Here is a 9,808-nt window from a genome sequence, read left to right as displayed (position 1 = left end):
TTGAAAGATCACACCTTTCGTACGTCCTCCTTTCGGAAATGTAATGGAAATCTACTTTGAAATCTATGATTCTCGTTATCCCTTTGAAGGAATTGCCTTGAACGTCTATACTACTGATATGGCTACTCTTTATATTTCTTCCTTTGTTAGTTGCAACTGTATCTCATTCGTCCTAGTTCATCCCCTTGGGGAGCTCCTGTCCTGTTTGTTAAGAAGAAAGATGGTTCGTTTCGTTTGTGCATTGATTATCGTGAATTGAACAAGCTTACTGTTAAAAACCGTTACCCTCTTCCTAGAATAGATGATCTGTTCGATCAGCTTTAAGGTTCGTCTATTTATTCTAATATCGATCTTCGTTCCGGTTATCATCAACTGCGTATTAAAGAATCTGATGTTCCGAAAATCGCTTTTCGTACCCGTTACGGTCACTACGAATTCCTTGTTATGCCGTTCGGATTGACAAATGCACCTGCTGTGTTCATGGACCTCGTGAACCGTGTGTGTAGACCCTATCTGGATAAATTCGTTATTGTATTCATCGATGACATCCTTATTTATTCTAAAAGTGATGAAGAGCACGAAGAACATTTGAAGTTGGTGCTTGATCTGTTGAGGAAAGAAGAGTTGTACGCTAAGTTCTCTAAGTGTGCTTTCTGGTTAAGAGAAATTCAATTTCTTGGACATATTGTTAGTAAACAGGGAATACAAGTTGATCCTGCCAAGATAGAGGCAATTGAGAAGTGAGAAATCCCGAAGACTCCTACTCAGGTTCGTCAGTTTCTAGGGTTGGCAGGTTATTATCGAAGGTTCATTCAAGATTTCTCTCGTATTGCGAAACCTCTGACTGCTTTAACGCACAAGGGGAAGAAGTATGAGTGGAAGGATGAATAAGAGACTGCTTTTCAAACTTTGAAGAAGAAGTTGACTACTGCTCCGATATTGTCACTACCTGAGGGTAATGATGATTTGTTGTTTATTGTGATGCTTTGCGTCAGGGCTTTGGTTGTGTTTTGAAGCAACGAAAGAAAGTTATTGCATACGCGTCACGTCAGTTGAAGATCTATGAGCAGAATTATACAACCCATGATTTAGAGTTGGGAGCTGTTGTGTTTGCGCTTAAGATTTTGAGACATTATCTTTATGGGGTCAAAAGTACAGTGTACACGAATCACAAAAGTCTTCAACATATTCTTGACCAGAAATAGTTGAACATGAGGCAACGAAGATGGGTTGAGACATTGAATGATTATGATTGTGAACTTTTATATCATCCGGGGAAGGCCAATGTTATGGCCGATGCATTGAGTCGTAAAGAAAGGGCTGAACCCCGCAAATTTAGAGCTTTGAGTATGACGATTCGAAATAACCTCGCAAGGAAGATTCTTGAAGCACAACAAGAAGCCTTGAAGGAGGAGAATTTTGTGAATGAGGAAGTCAGAGGTATGGCTAAGAAGTTTGAGGTACGAACCGATAGTACTCGGTATTTTGCGGGACGTCTTTGGGTTCCGAAGTTTGGTGATCTGCGACAACTTGTTTTAAATGAAGCTCATAAGTCTAGGTACTCTATTCATCCTGGTTCAGGAAAGATGTATCATGATCTTAAGGAGCTGTATTGGTGGCCTAATTTTAAAGCTGATGTGGCTACGTATGTGGCTTAGTGTTTGACCTGTGCTAAGGTTAAGCCGAACATCAGAAACCATCTGGTCTTTTGGTGCAACCTAAGATTCCCGAATGGAAGTGGGAAGGTATTACTATAGATTTCATTGCGAAACTACCGAGAGCTGTGGGTGGTTATGATACCATTTTGGTTATTTTTGACCGACTCACAATTCAGCTCATTTCTTGTCGATTAAGGAAACAGAATCGATGGAGAAGCTTACTCGGTTGTACTTGAAGGAAAATGTTTCAAGACATGGTGTTCCTGTATCTATTATTTCAGACCAAGACAGTCGATTCACATCGAGGTTTGGGCAGTCTTTACAGGAAGCTTTGAGGACAAAGTTGGATAATTCACAGTCGGATGGTCAGAGTGAAAGGACCATTTAAACGTTGGATTACATGTTACGCGCGTGCGTTATTGATTTTGGTATTGGTTGAGATAGATATTTGCCACTGGCTGAATTTTCTTATAATAACAACTATCATGCAAGTATTAAAGCCGCACCATTTGAAACTCTATATGGTAGAAAGTGTAGGTCTCCTATTGGAATGAGGTTGGGGATGCTCAACTCACAGGCCCATAAATTACTCATGAGACTACCGAGAAGATCGTACAGATTAAAGAAAGGTTGAAAACCGCCAGGAGTCGGCAAAAGAGTTATGTCGATGTTAGAAGGAAAGCTTTGGAATTTCAAGTTGGTGATCGTGTCATGTTGAAGGTATCACCTTGGAAGGGTATGGTACGTTTTGGTAAGAGGGGAAAGTTGAATCCTCGCATTGTTGGACCATTTGAAATTATCGAAAGAATTGGACCCGTGGCTTATCGTTTGAAATTGCCACAAGAACTCAGTGATGTTCATGATGTTTTTCACATATCGAATTTGAAGAAGTGTTTGGCCGAGGCCGATGAAACCATTCCTATTGAGGAGTACCATATTGATAAACAACTCCATTTTATTGAGGAACCTGTCGAGATTATGGATCGAGAGGTTAAGACACTCAAGCAAAGTAAGATTCCTATCATCCGAGTTAGATGGAACGCTAGACGCGGACCCGAGTTCACTTGGGACCACGAAGGTCAGATGAAGCAGAAGTACCCGCATTTGTTCCCAGATGCTGAGTCAACCCCTGCACCTGCTTAAATTTCGGGACGAAATTTCCGTAACGGGAAGGTACTGTAACGACCCTACTTTTTCCGTTATCTTTTATCGTTAATTATTTAACGATCGTTAACTGTTATTCATGCCACGTCATTTCTATGACCTATATTATTAATTTTGTAATAATATATTAAATATTATATGCTAAATGAATAATTGTATTCATATTTTAAGTTATACGTTTCTACGTGTCGCGGATTTCTATCCGGCGAATCTTTTCGGTTTTCAAACCAACGGTCAAGCTTTTGGGATTTTTAAATCCAATTTATTTTAAATATGATATTTCTATGTCATATGATTATATATAGTGTTTATATATTTTATTCGTCGCGTATTTGTTATCTCTCCGAAAAATCAATCGCGTAGTAGCATTTTCACGTTTCAGGCTTCGTTCGAGCTTTTGGGCCACAAGCAATTGCAAGTAACATAAAAATGGGCCAAGAGGGACCAACCCATGTATGGGGGTCGGCCTAAATCTCCCAAGGGAGGGGGAGGACTTGTTTTGCCAATTTCTTGAACTTGATTTAATCTTAAACCTAAATCACTACTTCATTTTTCCAAAACACATTTTATTTTTTCTCTCTTCCTCTCTTTCTCTCCCTTTTTGGCCGCCACTTTTCTCATCATCATCATCTTCAATTGATCATCATCTAGAGCTTAGATCAAAGGGCTTTTAAAATCAACGCGTTCCTCTCGTTCTCCTCTACATGATCATATCCTTCAATTCTTGATTAGGGTATAAACCCTAACCCTAAATTTTTGATTTTTCTTTAGTTTTACTGTTTTTATATGTTATATTGATAGTATGATGATTATATGTTATTGTATTGTTGATAGTATGTGTAGAAATGCTCGTTAATTCATGTTTTCGGTTTGATTGATTTGGGACAGCGGCTTGTTTGATTGTTTCAGTAAACACAACTGATATAAAAGTGAAATTAAAGTGTATATATGAGTTCCTCTCATCAAGACATTAATTTTAGACTCAAGATTCATGTTATTTCGATTCCCGGAACATAAGTTATGATCAAAATGGTGTTTAATTGAAATTAAAACATGAAAACGAATTGGTACAGGTATGGTCTGACTTTGTGACCATTTTTAGAGTCTTTAGGGTGTACTAGTGTGTTAGGATTGATGATTGGATGAACATTCATGTTCGGGTCATCGAAATCCAAGCCACGGATCACCCGTTATGACTAAAACATGTTTTTGAACGGACTAAAGATCCAAATTGAGTAATGGCTGAAAGTCACGACTTGGTGGCTGTTCTTGGGATGTTCTTGAGCACACTAAGGTATCGGGTGGGTTGGTTAGGCGAAGATATATATAAGACTCGCCAAAAACTGATTCCCGGGGCTCAAGTTATGACCCGATGAACTTTTAATTAAAATTTATGGTTAATAATTAAAACTTATTATATAAATAATGATTTTCATTATTATTAAATTACTTATGATATAAAAAGTAATTAATTCAATTTAAGACTTATGATATATATTTATTATATCATTTAATTATTACTTATGATTTAATTAACATTTTAATTAAACTTATGATTAATAATACTTTTATTATTAATGGAAAATACTTATGATAAGTATTAAACTTATATTATGAGATTATTATAATAAGACTTATAATAAGGATTAAATAATTATTTAATTATTATAAGACTTAGTTATTATTTAATTATAATTTACTTATTAAATACTTATGGTTTAATAATTATAATTAGAAACTTATGATATGATTAATAATTCATTATTAATTAATAAAACTTATGATATGATTTAAAATTAATTATTAATTAATAATACTTATATTATGATTAATATTTAATTAATTAATTAAATACTTATGTTATATTAATTATAACATTTAAACTTATGTTAACTTTAATAATTCATTTTAATTTAATTAAACTTATGATATGACACAATTATACATAATTGACTTTAATTAACATTATAACTTATATTATTAATATAACTTATACTTTAAAATTTAACGTTGACTATGTTTGACCAAGGTTGACTTTTGGGTTGACTTTTGAGTTGACTTTCGGTTGACTTTGACTTTCAGTTGACTTTTGTTGACTTTCTAATTAAGGAAACTTTCCTAACTTATAAACTTTCCAAAAATAGCAACTTTCCAAATATGGAAACTTTCCAAAAATAGCAACTTTCTAAAATAGAAACTTTCCATAAATAGAAACTTTCTAAAAATAGAAACTTTCCAAAAATAGAAACTTTCCTAAAATAGAAACTTTCCAAAAATGGAAACCTGCTAAAAATAGAAACTTTCTAAAAATAAAAAGTACGTATCCTGACGCTGTTCTGATCAAATCGAAGCATGTTGAGTGTTGTTCTATGTCTACTTGCAACAAGTACAATAGCTATCATACTAAGACTTGACCTAAGTTAGTTATTTATACCGACCTGCTTTATTTATAGGTCGGCGTTGTGTTCATTCCTGATCACTTTACTTCATTGTTGTTCGCATTTTTGTCTGGTTACTTCATTTGCTTTAAGGTGAGTTATAGTCCCATTTTTCTATTTTAAATCTCTTGGGATGAGAATACATGCATTTTATTTTTCATATTGGACACAAGTGGAAGTTGGTTTAAATTATTCATTGTGAGTCGAACAAAAATATTCCCTAATCTGGTAATTGTAATCACTGGTTTCTAATGGTGAACGCGAATCCTATGGATAGATCTATCGGGTTTGACAACACCATTTCGAGCTAATCGCGCTAGCAATTTATAATCGGTATGTATTAGTACTTCGTATTTAGTTGAAGATACACTTGTTCGGTGTATATTATTTATTGTGTTTGGCAAGGGTAAATAAATGGTTAAGTGGTTACCAGGTGGCTCACGGAAAATGAAATAATGTTTTTATATATTTTCTAGCATATAATTTTGTGGTCCAAAAAGGAGTTTTATGTTTTCAAACATAAATTTTTATGGTTTAAATTAAATATTGTTTGCAATATAAAACCTATAATTCACTCAACATTTTTGTTGACAGTTACTCGTATGTTTTATTCTCAGGTTCATGATTGATTGCTTCCGCTGTGCTTAGAGAGTCTGCATATTTATGATGACAACTTTTGTTAAACATTAACTTGCATTCTATTTTGATACATTTAATAGTGGATGTTGTTGACTTGTTTTGGTCAAATTTTGGTTAAGTAATAATGTATGATTTTTCTAAACTTATACATTTTAGTAGGTTTCCTTTATAGGAAATCATTTTTAAATAAAGAATGCAAGGTTGTTTTATTAAATTCATATAGAGTTTCGATCAAGCTGCGGGACCAAGATAAAGATGGTCGTCAAGTTTACTTTGACGGGTTGTTAAACCTCGCCCCTGACCCTGCCCTAGAACCGGCTCTTGACGCAGATGGACAATCCGTCGATCTATGACCTTCCTTATGGCAACTCCAACAAACATTTGACTTAAAAGAACAAGCTGTTGCTTCATGACCTTTCACTCCACATTTCAAACATCTTCGGGTCATTGGAGAACACGGTCCGGCATGAGTCGACTTACAAACATTACACCAATCAGGCTGACTTGAACCCGACCCACTTATACCAGACTTACTCTTCTATTTAAACCCACCTGACTTCTTACCACGAAATCCTGATTGCTTACTTGACTGCTGACCAGAGTGACCACCTGTTTGACCTTCGGATTTTCTCCCAAAAGATCCACCTTTTGAACTTTCTCTTTTCACTGCCATTATATCACCTTCAGTAACTTTAGCCATCTCATGAGCTTGTGCCAATGTGGTTGCAAATCTCGCAACTGTTCTATATTCTGGCTTAATCACCCGCATAAAATGCTGAATCTTATCCTTTTCAGTCGGTACCCATTGTTGAACAAACCTTAACTTCGATGTAAAATCTCTGAAAACCTCATCAATTGTCATACTTTCGATCATTTTCATACTCGGGAACTCAGTTTTCAATCTTTCTATCTCATACTCAGAACAATACTGCTCACGAACCTTAGCAGTGAACTGTTCCTAAGTTATCTGACTGATCTGTTCTTTGGGTAAATATGCAGTAATAGAATCCCACCACTCCATTGCTTCACCTTTGAGAAGCCTACTAGCAAATAGTACCATAGATTCAGGCTCACAAAAACATGCTTCCAACGCTCTCTCTACTTCTCTTAGCCAATTAAGGGTCATTGTAGGGTTTGTGTGACCACTGTACTCGGGAGGTTTGCAGTCCATAAACTATTTATAGGTACACTTCCTTCTTGTCTCAGGGACTTGAAATGGGTACATCATTTGATTAGGAAAAGTCTGGTTAAACGGAAATGGCATTTGATAGTTTTGATAGGTATTTTGTGGAAATTGTAACTGAGAACTGCCACAGGCTTGATTATAAAAGTTAGGAGGAAAGGTTGTATTTAACGCAGTGGTATTAGGGTTCCATTGCGCCCGTTCTTGTTCCAATTCCTTAATTTTCTCCTGAGCTTCTAGTAACCGACTTTGAAGTTCTATTACTTCTTGAGAAGTTTCTTCTTCTGAAGACACATGTCCATCTTCGTCAGGGGCTCTGAATGTACCAGTTCCAGGGGCAGCAGGGCCAGTAGCGTTAGCTTCGTTATCTGTCATTGCTGCACTACCACAATACTCACACCAAAGATTAGTATAAATTCTATTAGTACTAACAACTAACACATATCCTGTCCTAATACTCACTTAACCCATCTCCGGCATGATATGTTTGACATGACTCTACTAAGTTTGGGAACATGACATTTAGATCACAATGCACATGCTGCCAAACTAAGCTCTGATACCAACTTGTGACACCGCTAAATTTTTTATTTTTTTTTAATACGTGGCGGAAGCATTTATTTATTAATTACAAAATAAACATTAACTATTGCTAAGACAACCAGCGTCACGTGTCATTACAAAATACATGTTTATACGGAGAAGATGTAGTTACAATCTGTTTACAAAAGATTATTATTTTCATAAAGCAAGACAACATCAGAGTTGACTCCTGTCAAACATAACATCACCATGCCCGTCTTCTCCCAAAAGCAATATCTACAAGCTACAACCTGTAGGGAGGAGATGGAGGGGAGTTAGCACGAAGCTAAGTGAGTACGACTAAGTACATGCCATAGCATACAGAAGTGTTATACTAATCATGTCACATAGTCTAACACACAAACATCACCCAGTAGTGCAATCTACAGAGACTCTGGCGGTTCGGCCAAACCATTAACCTCCAGTTGATAGGGCTGGGGTTTACCGGAAGTTCCTTATACATACCGTGCTGCATAAATCATCCACACGCGATGAACGCGTCATTCAAACATATACTACACGAATGTAAATAGGCTACCACATGAGGAACCCAATGTAGTGACCCAAACTTTTCCATGTTTATATATATTAATTGAGATTGATATTTACATGATTAAATGTTTCCAACATGTTAAGCAATCAAACTTGTTAAGACTTGATTAATTGAAATATGTTTCATATAGACAATTGACCACCCAAGTTGACCGGCGATTCACGAACGTTAAAACTTGTAAAAACGATATGACGATATATATATATGGATATACATATGGTTAACATGAGATTATGATAAGTAAGTATCTCCATAAGTATATTAACAATGAGTTATATACATATAAACAAGACTACTAACTTAAGGATTTCGAAACGAGACATATATGTAACGATTATCGTTGTAACGACATTTAAATGTATATATATCATATTAAGATATTTTAATATATCATAATATCATGATAATATAATAATTTAACATCTCATTAGATATAATAAACAATGGGTTAACAACATTAATTGAGATCGTTAACTTAAAGGTTTCAAAACAACACTTACATGTAACGACTAACGATGACTTAACGACTCAGTTAAAATGTATATACATGTAGTGTATTTAGATGTATTAAAATACTTTTGGAAGACTTCAAGACATATATCAAAACACTCATACTTAATGAAAATGGTTACAGTTACTTTCCCATTCTTTTCTTTCATCAAGAATTCTAGTCGTATTCTAACCCGTATTATACACAGCTTCAAAACGTACTTACTATGGGTATATACCAATAGGAACTAGCATGGGATTCCACTCTTGATTATGTCATGTATGACTAATCAATTTTAACTTCTACCATGAGCTAGTCAACTAACTAGAACTCCTTTTAACCCCACTCACCACTCACCAATTACCATTCATCATTCACTCCATTTCACTTCCAATTCTCTTTCTAATTCTCTCTCAACACACACACACACTATTATGAACGTATTTTTCCAGTAGTTAATCATCATCTTCATCAATAATCACTTCAAGAATCAAGCTATAATCATCATAGGAAGAACACTTCAAGAACACTTCAAAAATCCCTTCAAGTTTACTAATTTACTTCCAAGTTTTCTAATCCATTCCAAGTAATCATCTAAGATCAAGAAACCTTTGTTATATACAGTAGGTTATCTTTCTTATTCAAGGTTATATTCATATTCAAACTTTGATTCAATTTCTATAACTATAAACTATCTTAATTCGAGTAAAAATCTTACTTGAACTTGTTTTTGTGTCATGATCCTACTTCAAGAACTTTCAAGCCATCCAAGATCCTTTGAAGCTAGATCATTTCTTGTCACTTCCAGTAGGTTTACCTATTAAACTTGAGGTAGTAATGATGTTCATAACATCACTCGATTCATACATATAAAGCTATCTTATTCGAAGGTTTAAACTTGTAATCACTAGAACATAGTTTAGTTAATTCTAAACTTGTTCGCAAACAAAAGTTAATCCTTCTAACTTGACTTTTAAAATCAACTAAACACATGTTCTATATCTATATGATATGCTAACTTAATGATTTAAAACCTGGAAACACGAAAAACACCGTAAACCCGGATTTACGCCGTCGTAGTAACACCGCGGGCTGTTTTGG

This window comes from Rutidosis leptorrhynchoides, chromosome 1 (genome assembly GCF_046630445.1).
Source record: "Rutidosis leptorrhynchoides isolate AG116_Rl617_1_P2 chromosome 1, CSIRO_AGI_Rlap_v1, whole genome shotgun sequence".
Lineage (NCBI taxonomy): Eukaryota > Viridiplantae > Streptophyta > Magnoliopsida > Asterales > Asteraceae > Rutidosis > Rutidosis leptorrhynchoides.
The sequence above is the reverse complement of the archived record's forward strand: the minus strand, read 5'-3'. Positions refer to the sequence as shown.